A 19088-nucleotide genomic window follows, 5' to 3' on the forward strand; every position below is an offset into this window, starting at 1 on the left:
CCAGGGTGTGGCTGCCAAGAGGACTCTGTACCATGGCCGACATTTGACCCTCATTGTTCAGCCAAATTCCCAGTCACCCCATATTCCATTCCTTCAGCCCATCTCTCTCCAATCTGGCTCTGAGGAGAGCCAGCAGACCATGTCACAGACCCTGCTAAGGTCTGGGCAAACAACATCCCCTTCTTTTCCCTGCCACGTGGGTTCTGCAGTCCCTGCCTTGTGCTGCCGGTGCCTGGAATGGCTGCAGGAGGATTTGCCACATCCCCTTCCCTGCTGAGCCTGACCAGGCTGTGACTGTCCCCATCCCCTCCCTGCCCTGTTTGCAGATTGGTTCTATGTCTGCCCTTCCCAAGTGCCCAGGACCCTCTGGGATGGCTCTGGCCTTTCCAGGGGCTTTGAGAGAGGTCTCACCGTGACACTGCCCAGCCTTCTCAACATCCCTGACACCAAAGGCCTCTGCCACATCCCTCAGCTCCAGGTCAGTGCCCAGGGCACTGCACGGCCCTGCCCAGGTCCTCAGGGTGGTTCAGAAGGGAGGCAGCTGTGACTTCTCCCTGCAGGCCCACCACTCTAATGTCCCTCTGTGCAGTCCGTGGCTGCCCTGAGAATTTCCCCTGGAGCCTCCCTGCCCTGGATGTTTCTCTCCATGCAGCCCTCAGCACATTGCAGCAAAGAATTCAGGTGGTTTCCCAGAGGATGTTACTCTCCAAGATGTGAGAAGCGACGTTCACTTTTAAAGATTTTAAAGGTTTACTAAAAACTTTAACAAAATACAACAAAAGACAGAATAAGGAAAAAAACAGTGCAATGCTGGGAGTTGGCAACCCCAGCAGCCATGAGCTCATCTATGAATTGGCTGCTCTGCTTTTTGTACCCCTGGGGGTTGCCTCAGGCAGCCCTGGCCCCTGCCAAGGTCTGTCAGTCGACTCTTCTTTGCCATTCATCCCTGGAGGTTTCTTTCTTGACACTTGATGGGAGGTGAGGTGTTGTCATGCTGCACTTCCTAGACACAAGCTCACCCTTTTCTCAAATGTTTTATGCAAAGGCACAGGTACACACACACCCTCCTTCCTCATGCCTGGACTACTGAGGGCCTCTCTTGGCAACTATACAGGGTAGGGAAGATGGACTATGGGGAGAACAGAGGACATCTAAACAACAAATCACGATAACCATAAGTCAATAAACTTTCCTTAACATACATATAATATTAATCTCTTAATTGCGAGAGCCAACCATTGCATTAGCCATTTATAACAGAGAGAAGTGACCTCAAGGCACTGTTTGTGCCACTGGAATTGTGCCACCCCCAAGTGCTGATGATGGTTGTGATAGTAAAAGCATTTTAAAATCATGGGGATTTAGGGTTAAGAGGCAGATTAAGCTTAGTAGGCCCTGAAAAAAATTAATACCCTAGGTACATGTAGGCCTTGTACCTTGCTAGAACTGCACCTGTGTAGCTAGTACATGAGAAATGTGATGATTGTTTAGTAATTAAATATAATTACTGTTTAATTGTAAGAATAATCATCAGAAACTGTGTTCAGGGGCATTAGAAAGATCATGAGAAACTTATGCTGGAATCAAGTCAATGTATACAATAGAACAATATAAGTTTAATAATTACTATGTAAGTTATGTAACGATAGAATAGAAAATATGTTCAGCTCAAAAGCCATGTGGGAGTCAGATTTGGGTCTGTACCCCTGATTCCCAGAGCTCTCAATAATGCACCTGCATATAATCACATCCTGTGATTATGTGTGTTCCTGAATGCTAACATTCAGTTCTATGGTCCTTATCAAGTCCCCCCTTTCCTTGAGACAAAGTTCTGTATGGAAACTAGTTTCTGAATACCTATATTTCATTTTACAGCATAAGAAAACTTTGTTTTCTAACATGTTTTCTCACATGTCTTCTTCTGCAGTCCTGTTGGCTAAATGTTTCCCCAATTCCAGTTTGGTTGTATCCACTTGGTGTGCTCTGCAACGCCTGATGGCAACTTCCTCTGGTTACTGGATACTTTCAAGTAAACCCAAGATTTGTTCTCCATTTTTGATTGGAGCTTTGATATGTCAAAAGGTCTCTTTCTTTCCAGAAGTCCCATGTGCATGTACCACTCCAAAGGCATATTCAGAATAAGTTCAAATGTAAACTCATTTTCCTCTATCGATTCCAAAGCTCAAGTGACTGAAATTAGTTCTGCTTTCTGGGCTGAAACATCAGAGGGGAGTGCCCCCAGTTCGATTACATCGAGTTGTGGAGTCACTGCGTATCCAGATATTTGGATAGGAAGGTTAGGGGCTTGGTGCTCTGACAGACCAGCTGCTCCTGCTGCCTGCTCTGCCTTTGGCATCTGCTCTACTGCGGGTATGGCAGCTGCAGCAGGATTTCCTGTGGGAAGAGGTGCCACTGCTGACATAGCCCTCGGACTCCAGGGGCCCATGGCTGTGCCCTCCAGCACAGGGGTGTCACCCACAGCGGGCATGGGGGGACGGTGAAGGGCATTAGAAGGGAGAGAAACCAGCATCTAGGGTCTATGTGAGGGAAATGACAATTTATTTCCTTTTCCTTGAATAAAGAATTGCAAGAGCCCTGCTAGAGCTGCTGGGGGATTGGCCTCTTGCTGGGGCCCCTCCTCTTTTTGGGATACCATGTCCCCCCCAGGCAAGGGGCCCCTGTTCCAGCCAGGAGCAGAGGTGCTGTGCCTTCTGCCCCGGGCAGAGGGACCTGCTGCTGTCACCACCTCTGGCCACAGGTCCTCCTGATACTGGTCCTGCCCTGCAGGGATGGGCACAGGTGGGGAGTGGCAGTGAAACCCAGGGCAGGGGCTTTAATATGGACTGCTCTCAATGAGTTGTCGAGAAATTACAGTTTTCCTTTTTCTGCCAGCCAAGGCTGTCAGTGTTCCTGTGTTTGTATTAATGAGAAGAGTTAGGGTTAGTGTAGATGTGGGTGTAGGCTTAGAGTTAGGTTAGAGTGTGGGTTTGTGGTTTAATGGAGAGCAAAGTGGTGTCTGAATTCAACTGATTGTAATTTTTTTCTTTCATGGTATTTTGTGTGTGAAAAGTCTGAAAATCAAGGGCATCTTTTTGGAATCTGTTATCTTTGCCCTTGATCATAGCCGAGTGACCCTTCAGAACTAAGAGAAAGCATGAACTCTTTTGGCCATTTTTTAGAGGGAGAAAAAACCAAACCCAAACCTGTTTTCTGAATCCTCTGGGAAATCTGACTTATACAAGAAAACATGATTAGGAAGGTATCGATTTTCTGTTCGTGATTCATTCAGACACCTGTGAAGCCAGATCAGTAATGCTCTCTTTAATGATTTAACAAAGCTGATTGCCATTAAATCACTTGAAATTATGGCCTAAAATTTCAATGATATTTTGAATATGAGAATTTCCATTTCAGGGAAGAACAGAATGCATTTGCACAGCTCCATTATGGGTGGGGTTTTTTTCAACACACAGGTTCTCGCATTTCCCCTTCTTTAGCCTTAAGCATTAAAGTCAACCATTGCTTTGGAAATGCAACTCAGATGTAACTCTTTCTACTATTTTGCTTAACTTATTTTAGAGGCTGAAAATATTCAGTTGTAATTTGCTTTATAGAATTCTTTGTCACTGTGGGACTGGAAAAAGATCACAGGAGTTTCTCCCATCATCAATTTTAAAATGTTATTATAAAGACTATTTACCAATATTTAATTTTTGCTTTCTGTGTAATTTTATTACTTCTCTACTTTAAAACAAGAACTAACTAGCAGGCTTTCAGTTCAATTACAGCAGTTGCTTTTCAGCAGGCTAATTCTCCTGTAGGACTAGACAAGGAAAGTAACTTAGGAAATTGATTTTTCCACATTGTTGCAGTGTAGGAATGGTATTCCCCAGTTTTGAGCTCACACTAATACAGCTCAGACCATGTGCCACTCACTGACTTCCCCACCACTTTTCCTGTAGCAGGAGGAGAGAAGAGCACAAGTAGGTAAAGATCACAGGTTGAGATAAGAACAATTTGCTAGAAATAGCAGTGAAAAAACTCCACAAATGGTAATAACAACACTAAAAGGAGAGTGTACAAGAGGTGAACGAGTCACACGTGATTGTTCACCATACAGAACTGGGCACACCCCACGATTTACGGCACACCAGCAGAGGAAGAACTAACCCCTTCCATTTCCCCCTGCCACGTGGCAGGTGATATCCAGTTACCCCAAGGTAGGTCCTGGCCGTGCTCCTCCTGGCTGCTGCAAAAATTACCCCTGTCCTGGCCAGATCCAGGACACGGGATCTGCCCTGCAGTCCTGGCTCTTCCTCTGGGTGAGAGCCCCCCATGGCATCTACCTGGCAAAAGGGACTTCAGGACAACATATTACTTATGGACACTCCCCCTTCTGCCCCTGTCCCAGCTCCCTTTTTGCCTCCAGAAAACTTTGAACAGAAGTATAACTTAGGTCCAGTTCTGCACATTCTGAACTGGCAGACGCACATGTCACTCTAGGCACATGTGCAGCAAGGACAAAGAATGTGTTTGAGGGGCCTGGGTCTCAAGGTCTTTTGTTCCAGGAGTACCACCTGTTACTTTCAGATTCTGCTCAGGGATAACCAGTGAATTTTTTTTGTTCTACACAAGACATAACCATGTGTGGCACATCAACTTTCACTTTTTTGCCCATTTATTTTCAAGTATATTCTATCAATCAGGACTATGGTGGCTCCTGCTCTGAGGTGCATTGGCCATCCCTGTAGTACATTGTTTGGTTGTTTTTTGAGAAATAGGCTCAAAATACCACAGGGTTACTTCCTTCATTCCCATTCTTTGAGCTAAAGATGGAGTTACTGTGCAAGGCAAAGGCACTCACGTATGAACAATGCAAAGGGGTCAGTCAAATCTGGTAACTCCAGACCAGGGGTTGTCACCAATTACCTTTAAAATATATAGAAAGGCTGCTGGACATTCTGGTGTCCAGTGTAACACCTCCATGGATTCCTTTCATGGATCATACCCAGGCTTTTCCAATAGTTCATAACTGGGGATCCATCATCAACACCATCAAGTCATTCCCAAAAAGGGACACAGATTTGGGCTCTGGTGTTTGACAAATTGCTTCCTCCCTTTCTTTCCGCAGACTGCACTGTCCTTGTGAGTGGGGCAGCCAGGAGATCAGACGTGGGTAGATATAGACATGGTCTTGAAAACAAATACAAGATGTCATTGAAAATGTGCTTTGGATGGTAATATTCAACACATTCTCAACTACATGCTCTTATTCTCTCTCCCTGTAATGACAGGACAACACTTAGGTTTGGTGCCAGCTGACTTAAATCAGGAATAATCTTGGGTAGGGGGAAAACCATAATAAAACCATCATAAACTGAGTATAAAATGTTTATCTACATGTGTCAGTAACTTCAGTGGCCAGCTGCAGTCAGCACAATTATCAGCCTGTAACTGTGCTCAGGGCCAGCATGAGCCTTTCCATGTCAGCTCCTCCTGCAGAGCACATGGGGTCTGGGCATGCTGCTGGCTTGTTTCCTTTTAGGAGACTGGGATGAGGAAAGGTGGGGGGGTTTTGTCAAAGAGATGATATTTGAGTGACTGTGTATGTGCTGGAAGCACCACAAGAAGTAGAGTGTCTTAGTATTTCTACATTTTAGCAAAGAAAGGAATTAGTGTTCATTGACTGCAAGTTCCCTAGTTCTCTTCATAATTAGTACTCTGTCTGCTGTTGGGTAATGATCCTCTCACTTCTCATGTTCATTAGTCTGCATGCTCAGTCTCTCCCTTCTTTTATGTCAATGGTTTCTTGAGCGCAAGGCCAAGGTCTGCCCCTGCTGGAATGGCCTTTTACCTCACAGGAGGTGATTCAGCGCAGTTGCTGCATTGGCTTTATCAGTTTGTTCCTTTCCTTGGGGGTTCTGCCAAATGTCCTTGTGCCCCTAAATTCTGCATTCTTTGTTCCCACCATCAGTAAGTACATCCTTCTTCCCAAGCCTTGCTCGCCTCCCCGGTGCCTGAGGCAGCTGAAGCCTGTCAAGCCCTACACCTCAACAAGGCAATTCAGCCAAGAAGTAACCTGCCTTTCAAAGGCCTGGCCATCACTCGTTGGCTACCTCTTGTTTCATGGGAATAATCTTCCTTCTTGTTGATGGGCCTTGAAAGCCACAAAGGACAAACATCAAAGAACACATTTTCCTAACAAATATTTTGCATTTTGCAGATTCTTCAGCAGGACCAGTGGCTGTGTGGGAGCCGGAGCAGCCGAGGCAGAGCAGGATGGCGGAGCTGTGGGCCTGGGCACAATCCAGAGCGTTCCACAGGGCCCCGGTCTGCACTGCGTCCCGCAGGGCCCCGACAGCACTGCCGTGCCCGTCAGGGTGACCCAGAGGTGCCAGGACCAAGAGGTGAGGGGCAGGTGTCGGGCTCTGCGGGCTGCCAGCGGGTGGGGGCTTGGCCGTGGTGTTGGTGTCAGTCCTGCTGACCCCGTGGGACCTGTTGGGCAGGGCTGGGGCCCCACTGGTGCTCCAAGGGCCCCTTTGAGGCAGCTGCCCGGGGGAAGCCACTCGCAGGGATGACACGGAAGAGGTGCCAGTGGAAGGGGGAAGTTCTCTGATGGATGTGTTGCTCAGGGATTGCACTGAGGAGGTGCCAGTGAAAGTCAGATGTTCTCAGTGCTGGGACACTCTGGAAATTCATGCTCTGGGCATGGCTCTTGGTCAAAATGCATGCATTTCTCATTGTTCCATATTTGCACTGCACTCACCAAACATGTCAGGATAAAGGAAACTCTCTAACAGTATTTTTTCGTATTAGTATTTAGTATTTATTCTCAGCTGTGATGCATAGTGGAGAACTCCAGCCACATGCACACCATTTTCAAAGCTTTTCCAAACAAAGAAATTTTAGCATTTTTAGCAAAAAAACCCAATTAATCTTCATTGGTTCTAAATTACATAGTTTCTTCAATTAAGTAATATTCTATCTTCTCTTTGGTATTGATGTCTCCCTTCTCATGGTAATTAATTCACATCTTTCAGTCCATTTATCATAGCTTTTTAGATTTTACTTCAGACAATTTTGCCTACAGAATGAAGCAGTTGCATGGTAGTAGTTGTTTTCGTTAAAAAATGAACTTAGGCTGATGAACATTAAAGCGATTTTTAACCTCCCGTAGAATGTCAAACATTCTGTATTAAATTATGAGATCAGGCAAGCAATCCAAATTTTGTTATATCTGATTAACCTCGGATAAACTGCTTCCATTTCACAGCTGCAAAGAATTGCATCTAGAGCTGAGGACAAGAGAAAGGGTTTTCATGCCTGTTGAGAGTGAAAATTCACCTTATGCAGATGAAATTCTTCTTGGAGCTGACTCCAAGATGTGCTTCCTTAGTACCAAATAAATCCCAGCATCAGGTTGTGCCCAAAATTCTTTTATTTTTGTGAACCACTCTCACCTGGATTGTTAGCTCAACACTGGCCAGTTCAGTTGTACTCAGGCGCTTGATTTCAAGGGAAGCCTGTGCCTATAAATTCCAGCAATTGGGAAAGGATGACTTGCTACTTGAATGCTTGGCTGTGTCAGAGCCCAAGTGAGGGTTGCTCTCTCAGGGCAGTTTTGTAGCCGGCTGCTTGCAGAGGGAGAACTGTGTCAAAGCAGCCCTTTCTAGTGATGTGACAGCAAACCTTTGCAAATACAGCTCTTGTTTAAAACAAAAGGCCTAGTTAATCTGCAGTTTTGAAGAGTAGGCTGAAGTTTTCACAGAAAATATCTTTTTCCTTTTAGCCAAATGCCAGCGAAGCATCACACAATGGAAGTGCGCAGAATGTCAACTTGTATAACCCAGCTGGAGGTATGATTGCCTTTCACATTTTGCTCAATGTCTGCAAGATTTTCAACTTGGTAATTCATTTTTGCAGCATATTCTTGGGACAGGAGATCTCTTGTGTTCAGAGATCTCGACTGGAGGTGGTATGCTCTCAGGTCAACCTTGCAGTCTCTTGTCACTGCATTTAGCCACTGGTTTGTTTTCCCCTGAGAAAACCTGCTAGTCCTTCCTTGTTTGCATACTGGTTGATGGGATGCAACTTGGAGCATTGAGGTCAAGGTTTGGACTACTCCATGCACCTAAATTCACTGCCTTGGTAGCTAAGGTTTTGCTTTTGGAGTATCTAGGCACTGTCATTATCCTTTCAATTTAATTGGGAAAACCTATGCAACCTTGAGAAAGTTGCATAGAGAATTTCATAAGGTCAGCGTGGGAAACTTTGCTTGATTTAATTTTTTCTCTTGGTCGTAAATAAGTGAGTGTTGCCGCAACACTGTGTTGGGTTCTTTTCAAGGAAATTGAAAGAAAGATATTGATGTCATCTTCCCCACGGATTCCATCATTTCCCACAAAGCACAAGGTGCTTAGGTGATGTCATTTGTTATTAATCTGTTCTCAATGCTGTTTCCCCTAGGAGCCTGGCTCCAGGCAGACTCGAGGTGCACATTCCCCTTACAGGCACTCAGTGGTGCTGCCTGCAGCAGTGAGCTGAGCCAGGTACAGCCAGCTGCCCTGAGAAAAGCAGGCTCTCACCTGGCTGTGGCTGCAGTCACCTGCCTGCAGGGACTTCCCTGCCACTGCAAGTGCAGCTCTTGCTCTGCCTTAGCCTACTGCAGAGCATTTTAAACTAGTGCCATGGTGGCATTTTGCAGAGACAAAACTAAACTGCACATTTCTCACTGGGGACATTCTGTTTCATATGTAAATGATGATTTGTGTGTTTCTTGGTGGTGGTCTACACAGATCCTAAGGGAATATTTAGCATTCAGTAACTGGGGTGTGAGGACTGGCAGAAGTGAGACAATTGTGGAACTTGGCGCCACTTTGGCTTGATGCTGGCACAGAGAAGCTCAGGTGAGACAGGTCTGGTTGCTGCTAGGGTACAGGGTGCCTTTGCAACATGCTCCATGCTGTACCAGTTAGGGACTGGGCTTTGTCACAGAATCAGAGAATCAGAATCAGACTTGGAAGGGATCTACAAGGATATGCAAGTGCAGCTCTGTCCCCAAGAATCCCGCCATGGGCCTGTGGAACTTGTCCAAATGTCTTCTGAGCTCTAGTGGACTTGGTACCATGAGCAGTCTTGTGGGGAGCCTGTCCCAATGCCTGATCACCCTCTGGGTGAAGAACTCTTACCTAATTTTCATCTTAATGCTTGCTTATGGCTTCAGGTAATTTTCTTTAGAAGTCATTCAGGGGTATGGTTTTAGGAGGTGTTTTGTTTGAATGCTGTGGGAAATTTCTCTATCCACATTGGATTGAATTTTTCAAAATATTAGCAGTGTCTTCACTTGAGAACTGGCATGTTTATAGTGTTCTAAAAAATTGAAGTGTGTGATGTTTGTGCAATTAGGTTTGCAGACAAATATCACAGAGGCATGGTCCAAGGAATGGGAAGTGGAGAAAGGCATTAAAAACTTGACCTACATTGAAAGACTGAAGGAGCGTGTCAAGAAAGGTCAGTCTCCGTGTGTGGGATGGAAGAGACAAAGCTCCCGGATTTCTCACCAATATGCATCAAGTCTCCATCAGCCACTAAGCACGAGTTCCTGGTTTCAAAACAGTGCTTGCTGTGTCATATCCCCTCCCTTGACCTGCTGGCCACGCTTCACCTGATGCTGCCCAGGACACGGTTCCCTTTCTGGGCTGCCAGCACACGTTGCCAGCTCATGCCCAGCCTCTCATCCTTCAGCACCCCCAAGTCCTCCCCACCTTCATCCCAGGCTCCTCATCCCACCCCAGCATCCATGCCCAGCTGGGATAGGGCATGTCCCAACCCCAAAGATGCAGCACTTTGCACTTGGCCTTGTTGAATCTGATGAGGTTCCCAGGGCCCTACTTGCCAAGGTTCTCCATGTCCCTCTGGATGGCATCCCAGGCCTCTGCTGTTGTCAAACTTGCCAAAGAAGCATTTAATACCCCTGTCCATATCATTCTTGACATAGCTTAGTGCTTGAGCTTACAAACTGGAGAATTCATTTGAAAACCACCATGCATAGAAAGAGTTTTTCATCAATACCTCCCCTCCAGTATCACTCCTTCACATGGTATTTTTAATGACTGTTTCTTCCTAATGCTTTACTGTCTGGATTCGTACTGATCTATAAATTCTGAACAAATAGAGTTTCAACAGTCTCAGTACATCCTTTTGCATCAACTACCTTGCTTCCTCCCACTCCCCATTTGACAATTCGTTTTCTGTTTTTTCTTTACTGAAGTGAAAATACCGGAGCTCAGGAGAACCCCACACAGCTCTCCAGATCTTGTGCTTGAGAGGAAGAGAACGATGCCCATGAACCCTGCAAAATACATCCGGAGACTTTTCAGTACTGTTTCTCAGCGACCCATCAGAGACAGGGTGATTCATTTACTGCCTCTGAAGAATTACAAGAAGTCAGAGCTACTAGCCTCCTTAGAGAGAGAGGGACTTGTGGAACAGGAGAAGCAGTCCCTTGGAAAGATCCTTCAGGAGGTGAGATCCTGCAGCTGCTGCCAGCAATGCTAACTTTTAGCAGTCTTACTTCAGGGTTTCAATTAGTAACTAATGCGAAGCTTAGAAAATGCTCTTTGTTTGCATTTTTCCATCAACTTTACCCAGTTTCCAACCAACTGCAAGTCCATGTGACAACAAGAAAGATATCTTCAAAACTTTGGAGGCCTTGTTGTGGTTTTTCTAGAATAGCTGGCAATGATAAATTCTTTGTAATGTTGTTGCCTCTCATGCCTTATTTTAATCCTCCCTCTTTTCCTTGCACTGGTAAATTGTTTCATGAAGTAACTTCACAGGGTGAAACTCTCAGCTGGGTGAAACACTTAGCTGAGGTCCTTAAAATGCCCTGGGACAAGTTTCAGAGGAGAGAATTTTGGTGGCTGCATGGAGCAGTATTTCATTGGAAGGGACTTGGTGGCCTCTCAATGGTATTTGCTTCTACTGGGCTCTCTGGGGATTGCCTTCCAGGGAAGGGTGTTCCAGGCAAATCCTACATGATAAAGATGGTGGCCCAACTTGGAACACAGAGTTTCTTTGCTGTTATGTGGATTGAGCCTTTGACTTCCTTGGCACTTATTTCTCATAGTTTTCCAGTTGTCCTTTTAGTGCCACTGGTATTTCTTTATTACAGCCATTCATACAATTCACATGGACTGAAGGATGCAGTGGCTGTTTCCTTCCTTTTTCAATATTCCACTCAATGTAGGCTGTTGCTGAATTATGAAAGGATTAATATATCAAGTAGCAATATTTCCTATTTTGCTACGGAAAAAGGTAATGATAAGATTTCAAAGCTCAGCTCCTTAGGGGGTAAGAGATGAAAACAATTTCCCCTTTCTGTTTGTTCTTGTTAATGTTTAAGGAGATTTTGAAGGAGTATTTTCTTGTTTGCAGTGTGAACTGCCTGGAGATAGTGGTTTGCATTCTGAAAGGGCTGTGTGAACAGCACTACATCCTGAAAACTGTTATTCACATTTCTCTTAACTTCATAGGGAGGTGGTGTTGTTTTTTGCTGTACATGAAAAACCAGTAGGGAGAACTTGCTGATCTCTTCTATTCACAACCTTCCTTCTCTTCCAACACAGCCTTAGTTCTGCTTTTAAAAAGTGAATTCCTGATTCTGGGTATCTTTGCTCCTTTTAAGCTGTTGAAGTGTAGCTCTACGTAGGTTATCTCCTGTAAGTGTTCCATAGGAAGCTGTAGTTTCCTCTGAGCAGACACTGGAGAGAGAAAAGCAGTTCTGTTTGCAGAGACAAATGCGAACATCCTGTGGTGCTTCATGGGATGATGAAAATGTACCCCGTTACAGGTCCAGGTTGTGTTCTGCCATGGCAATGTAGCTGGGTGAAAAAAAGAGGGCAGCAGGTGTCCTCCTGAGCGTGGAAAAATATGGACTTGCTCATGGAGATAATGTTCTTCATGTCCTCCTCAAAAGAAAAGGACAACAGAAAGGAAAAACCTGGTCTCTCCATATATTTCAAATGGTGAAGACTGAGAGTTCTGGCATAGTGTACCTTGATTCTCAAAGCTGCGTTAAAGACCAAAAAACCAGGATCCCTGGTGCAGGGAGAGATTTTCATAGCGTCCATTTCCTCCATGCTTGCAGCAGTTTGGCATTTACTTACATCCAAATTTCTACAGCCCAAACGGACCACACCTGTTTAATATTGTTGCCTCTTGCATGATACCTGCTTTGTTCTTCACATCAAACAAGAGTCCTGGAAAACTTGTGCATGACTTTCTTTTCTGCTTTCCTTTTGCTTGGTACTACCAGTTTTACATCTGTAGTCTGCCTTTAGGTGTAATGAATATTGATGTTTTAAATGTCTGCCCATAGGTAGCCAACCTGGATGCAAATGAGAATTCTTTCAGCCTGAAGGAACATTTCTTCAAAGACATTCAGGTTGATTGGCCTGGCTACAGTGTCCGAGATAGAAAGACATTGGAGGTGACCCTCCAGTAAGTTCAACCAGGACAACAACCATTGCAAAAAAACCCTCTGGGAAATGAAGGTCTGTTTTTGCTGTGAGTAAAGAACAACGACTGTTGATATTTTTGCCTTGTAACCTGAAATGCTGGACCATCCTTACAGAAAAGCAGCTCCATCTCCAAATGCCACCAGCACCAGCCAGTCACTGTTTCTGGGACCTTCTGATAGAAATACACCCACGGAGAACTGCTCAGGTATTTTGTGAATTTTTCAACATTCTCTACCACATATGATGTTTTATCCCACTTGCTCTTGGTGTCCAAGCTGTGATATGAAGCAGTAGTGTTGTCTGTACATCATATAAACCTGAAGTGTGTACTTCTAATGGGATTCCTGTATACTTTTCAAGATGGTTACAATGTCAAAGCCTGCAACAAGCTTGCACCCATGATTTGTTTGTCATGGTGCATAGGAAACTCTGCTGAGGACAAGATGTGGACATGGTTTTGGTGCCTAGCTGTGTCTGTGCAGGGTTCTTGATGATATGGCATCTCTAGTACCTAAATCAAGCATGGTAATGCCAGTGCCACTGTTTGAAGAGAAATCTTAGGGAAGTCTAGCATAAGGATAAATTCCAGTACTGAGGCATTTGTAGGAAACTTGTTTTTCTGTCCTAAGCAGCATTTAGGCTCCCATTTGGATTCAGGCTATCCTATGTGTGAGGAGGGGACTGAGAATCATTAGGGAATACCTTGGACTTGTCAGGCTTAAAAGCAAGAGATGGCTGTTCTGGTTTGAAAGCAAAACCAGTGAGAGACTCTAAGTCAGAAATACAATTTATTGGGAAAAAGGGAAAAAGAGAAAAAATACATGCAATAATACAAAGGGAAAGACTACTGACAAAGTCAGAATACAACCTGGCCAGCGTGCTGGTAGCAGTCCAAATTGGACTAGCCGCAGTCCTCTTGGGATGGCAGATGTAGTTGCTGTGTCTTCTCGGAGAACCTGTGAAAAGGCTGCCCTTCTGTCTAGAAATCCCCAGTTTTACCCAGGTGGGAATGCCTATCTCCTCCTCCCTGGGCAGAGCATCTCACAATGGGTCATTATGAGTCACGAGGTGTGTCCTTTATCACCTGCTCCTGGACAGTGTTATCTCTGAGTCATGGGGCAAGGCATTGATGGGGCTATTAACAGCAGATAAGGAAAACTGCCCCAAGGCAACTCCTACTCAGATGGTAAATAGGAAAACGGTTTTTTTTTTTTTTTAATCTTGGACAATGGCCAATACAAGAGGGCAAGGAAAAACTTTTGAAAGAATCTTGGAAAACACTGCATGAAAGGTATATTTTCTATACCTTAAAGAATTCTCTTTAAACAGCCCTGGTTTTCCCTAGCTCTTTTCCCAGCCAGAGCAGGAAGTGCTGCAGGGCCCAGCATCCTCTTATGTCCTACCTCCATGCCTACAGCACTTCTGTCAGCAGGCTGGCACTGAGCTGTGTCTAGCAGTCCTGCTCTGAGCTGCTGATGGTGGGAGCAGTGTGTGCTTGCTAGGGAAGAGGCTGTGATCCAGGGTTTCCTCTGGAGAGCAGCAGGAATGAGACCTGCAGCCAGACTGGGGCTTCTCTCTGTTGTTACCATCTCTGCACTGGACACGCTGTGATCAGCACCGCACCGACCGCTTCTTGGGGCCTCTTTAGTGAATCGTGTGGCTGTGTGACAGCAAGAGTTGAGTGTGTGCCCGGTGTGTCTAAGCAGAAATAGGGAGCAAGATAAAACCAACCTGAGCTCCTCATTTTGGGGAAGCCTTTAATAGAGGTGCTGAAGGGAATGTCTTTCTCCTGAAAAGCCAGGGAATCTCAGGAAAACAGGAAACTGGACAGGACAAATGCAGATCTGAACCAATGTGGTTAATCAAACATTCTCCCCTTATTCGAGATAAGATAGTATTTTATATAAGCTTCTACATAGTTTACAGTTACAAAGACACTCTGATTGGCACACTAACATTGTTTACCTTTTCCTTAAGGTGTCTAAACTTTTCACACTGCAGCTCTACTCTAATTCATGCTCTGATAGCTGATTACTTTGTAGGTACTTTAACATAATTTCTAACTGTGCCACTACTGAATTCTCACTGCATCAAAGGCTTCGAGGCCCCATCAAGGCTGCTTATCAGGCCTAGTCTGACTGGGTTGCTCAGACCTCATAATTCATGTCCTCTTTCTCTCAAAAATGCTGCAAAACTCCCAAAGCCATTTAGCTACAGAATTGGAGAAGGACTTGCTGAATACTCAGGTGAGAAAATAGGAATGAAATCGAGAACATATTGAGCTGCAGCACCTCCTTGTATGACAGGCGTTTTAGGTAAGAAAGGTGTATGTTCAACCATTGCCAGGTCAGAAACGCTGCTTTTTCAGAGCAAAACTAATTGGAATCAATTAGTCAGCTGTGTCAGCCTTTCCTTGCAGGAGAGGTGCTGCAGCCCTTGCACATCTCACTGTCCCTCCTCAGCAGCGGCTGCAGCGTGTCCACGTCCTTGCTGTCCGTGCTGGGAAGAGCCGGACGCGGCCCTGCAGGTGCAGTGTCAGGGCGGGGAGGAGACACGGCCCTGCCTGTGGCTCCAGGAGCAGCACTTGGCGAGTGGCTGCCCGCCCTGCAGAGAGCCGGGCCCTTGTGCCTGCCCTTCTCCCCAGGGCGCCTTTCCCTGCTGCTCGCTTCTCCCATGGCTCGGGGAAATGCACCCTGTGCCCCCCTCGGTGCCGCCCCTCGCCGCTGCCCCCGGGGCTGCCCGGCGCCATCTTGAGGGCCCCAGGCCTCGGCCTCACCGTGCTCACCCAAAGGCCGTGAAAAGCAGACAAAGACACACACCCAGAAAGTGCCCTGTGCTACCCAGGTCAATCTTTTGTCTACAGCATGAGCTTGCTTTCAGAGTCTGCATAAGATTATAAAATCACCAGGAGAAAAGAGCATGAACCAGTTCTGCTTTGGCAGTATCTCAAGGCATTGAGGGAGAGGGTTGTGAGGGCCTATTAACTCACAGGGATGCACAGAAAGTGTTGAAATGGAAAAATCAGTCAAAACCCCTTAGAACTGGGAAGGAAAATCTGAGACACTGGCAGCTAGCACCTCAGAAACACGTGGCTTTTGCTCCTATCATCTGAGAGCTTCCTGAGCAGGAGCAATTCTTTGAATTGCATCAGCGTGGCCATGGCAGGAAAGGGAAGCGAGCAGATGGATTTAGTTTCTCCTGCCACCCCCTGAAATCCCAGTTCTCATTTGTGTACGCTGCGGATTCTGCATCAGGGGCCTGTGGCCCTGAGTGGGTGGCCGCCGCCTAAAATTTGGAACGGCGCAGGATGTCTCCCAGACCAAGCCTGCCACCAACTCAAATGTCTACTGCCCTGACAGTCCCAAGTGCTCCCTGCAAACTGAAATCAGCAACCTGGGGTGGCGATCTTTGTTTCACAGAGCAAATGGCCGCTGTTTGTGTTCAGGGGCCTGTGGCCCTAAGTGGGCAGCCAACTCCAAAAAATCCAAACAGCGCAGGATGTGTCCCAGGCCCCCCAACCTGCCACCACCTCGAACTTGCTCTGCCCTGACAGTCCCAAGCTCACCTGGCAACCTGACACCAGGAACCTGGGGTTGCGAGCTTTGTTTTCCAGGGAAAAGGGCCGGCGTTCTTGGTCAGGGGCCTGTACAGGGCCCTGAGTGGGCTGCCGCCTCCAAAAAATCCGACTGGCACAGGACGTGTCCCAGATCCAATGTTCCACCATGTCAAAATTGCTGCACCTTCCCCTGGCCTTGCTCACTCCTGCGCACCTGCTACTGAGAGTAAGTTACTGTGAAGCCTGGGTCACCTATTTTCACCCGGGAGAACTGCTCCAAATACACAGGAATCTCCAATATGCAGGAATCTCCCAGTATGCAGGAATCTGTGTCACCAGTGAGCAAGAAGACACTATCTAGACAGCACTGCAAGCCAGAGGAAACCTGATTCTAGGCAGCTTCCTTGCAACTGTCTCACTTATAATTGATATTTTATTGTTTACTTTGCAGACTTGCACTTATCAATGACACTTTGCTGCACGAAACAGCTGGAAGACTTCTACCTCCTTTGCCAAATCCTGGGGGAAACTGCGGTGATAAATGAGCCCTGAAACAACATGATTGATAGTTCTGTAGCCTCAAGGTGCACTGCAGATCCTTTTGTACAAATCAAATCTTGCTTAAGTCTCCTTAAATTTCTCAGGGTGACCTCTCTTCTTCCCTCTCTCAATTCTTGCTATGAATCACTGAAAGTCTACTTTCCTTTTTAAAATGTTATTTTAATTAAGGGTCATATATTTCCATTTATTTTCCCTTCAAGTAGCATTGGGCCTCAACCACTGTCAGCTCAAAGGGGACAGTGAATGTCTGGTCAAAGAAAACACTGCTTGTAAAGACAAGAAGGCTGCTGGGCTCCTGGCAAGTGCATGCACAGAGACACTGATCCATGTGCTGATGAGCTGCTCTCACTGCTCCTTCATTTGCAGAAGCTGCCAGTTAAAATCACAGCTGGAAACAAATTAAATCTGACTTTCTGACTTGCCAGAATGCAGTATCTTTGGTACCTCTGATGCCTTTTTGGCATCTAAGACACCTTTTTGGGCTACCTGAAAACAGAAGCCAGACAAAATTAAGGCAATAAAAAAGCATTTATATTTATTGAACGGCCTTCAGGTACATTTAGGGCACATGAAGCCCCCCCGGGGCTGCACCCAAAAATGGACCACGGCTCACAGGTTTTCACACTTTTAGAAGTTTGGGCCATTTGCATATTGAGGGTTCAGCTTCCAATTCCAGCTTCAGGTAATGAAGTAATTTACCCCAAGTTTGCTCCCCCCAGCTCACTTTTGTTTCCATCTCTGGGGGCCTGCGGCAGTGAGGTGTCCTTGACTGCCAGGCCTGGAGAGGAATTGCTGTGTCTGCCCAAAATGGGAAAGCAGCAGCTCACACTGTGTGTGGAGTTTAGAGTTCTACACTAAAGAACTGCAGGGTTAGAAATAGATGGAAAATATAAAAGCAGAAATGCTAAGGCATCACTTGTGGTAATGGAAGGTAACAATGGTACTGCAGAGAGCACCTGCCCAGCTGGGGCTTTACCTGCTGTTAGCAGGGAGTTCACAGCTGGAGCCCTAAATCTGCTCTAAGGCTACTTTGATGCTGCCATTCATTTCCAGGCACTTTGGGAGGACAGCTGAGTGACAAAAGCTTCAGGTTTCCCATCTGAGTGGTGACTCTCTTGTCTGGGCTAAGCAGTACATTAAGTTGCCTTGGAATCTCCATGTGGGAAGTGCCATATAGTGCCAAGTATTTCTATTGGTGCACTAGAATAAAGATTTATTAGCAAAAGCCAAGAAACCTCTGCAGCAGGACAAAGCCTCCTAAGTCAGCCTTGCAGCACCACACTGGGGCTGAGAAGTCCTTCAGACTCTCACAAGTGGGAGTTATCCTGGTGATGGGAAGAGCAGTGTTCAGGGAGAGGAACCCAGTCAGTTCTGCTTTCAGGGACTCTTCACTGAGCCCAGCCACAGCATGGATGTCCATGAAGGCAATGGGTGCCCTGAGTTACATTAGTTTTTAGGAAGATTCATTGCATAAAAACATTGTGAAGCATTCCAATGATGCCTCGGGTTTTAACTTTTCTATTTTTCACATTCCGGGCTGCTTTAGTGTGTGGGTCTGGGCTTCGTATTAGGGGATGGTGAGCCCTCTGTACAGAGCAGAGAGACAAAACAATTCCTTCTCTAGCTGGGGACCAAGGACAAATCATCCAAATCTCAGGCCCAAGGGCACAAACAACGTGGGTTGAAGAGAGAAAAACAAGCAGGATGGGACTTCATGGGCTAAAGCTAGAATTGAACAATTGACTCCAAGATGCAAATGGAGCAGAAGTGATCAAAGTGAGAGACCCCGTGAGCAGTTGTGCATTTTGTGACCATCTTGGGTTCACCTGGGCTGTAGACATGGCTGGAGTCTTGTACTGCTCAGGGTGTATCCATTGAGGCCTTTTCATAAATCCCTACTTTATTCATTAACTCAGTCTAGCCTCTGTTCTAGGGCAGCCTTTACAAGGCATCAGTTTGGTCAGAATTACATACTAAAAACTCTAAAATTCTACTTTTGCACCCTGTGTCAATTCACCTATTACACTACTCAAACCCTTTTGGCTTGTAATTCCTCATACAGTGTTGGCAGCCTCTCCCAGAAAGTAAAATCAAAGCCACAGGTGTTTTTGACTTCTTGCCAGGGTCTCCGAGCCCCCTGCCAGGGTCTCGAGACATCCAGGGCAGCCAGAGGGATGTCCTGGACTCCAACAGTAAGATACTTTGGATCCTAAGTCATATTATTTCTTCCCTAGCTGTGAAATGAATGGTACCTTTAACTCAATGCTGTATATACCTACTAGTAGTCTCTTTTTGTCTTTTTTCCTGAGTAGTATTAGTTTGTTTTAAGCCTTATGTCTGTTAGTTTTGTGTCTATTAAAGAAAGAATTCATTCTCTAACTGACTGAGTCAGCTATTCTTAAAAAACTTGTGAACCAGAGTGGGTTTTGGGGTGCTGGCCACCTCAATAA

This window comes from Lonchura striata, chromosome 30 (assembly GCF_050655825.1).
Source record: "Lonchura striata isolate lonStrDom1 chromosome 30, ASM5065582v1, whole genome shotgun sequence".
Taxonomy (NCBI): domain Eukaryota; kingdom Metazoa; phylum Chordata; class Aves; order Passeriformes; family Estrildidae; genus Lonchura; species Lonchura striata.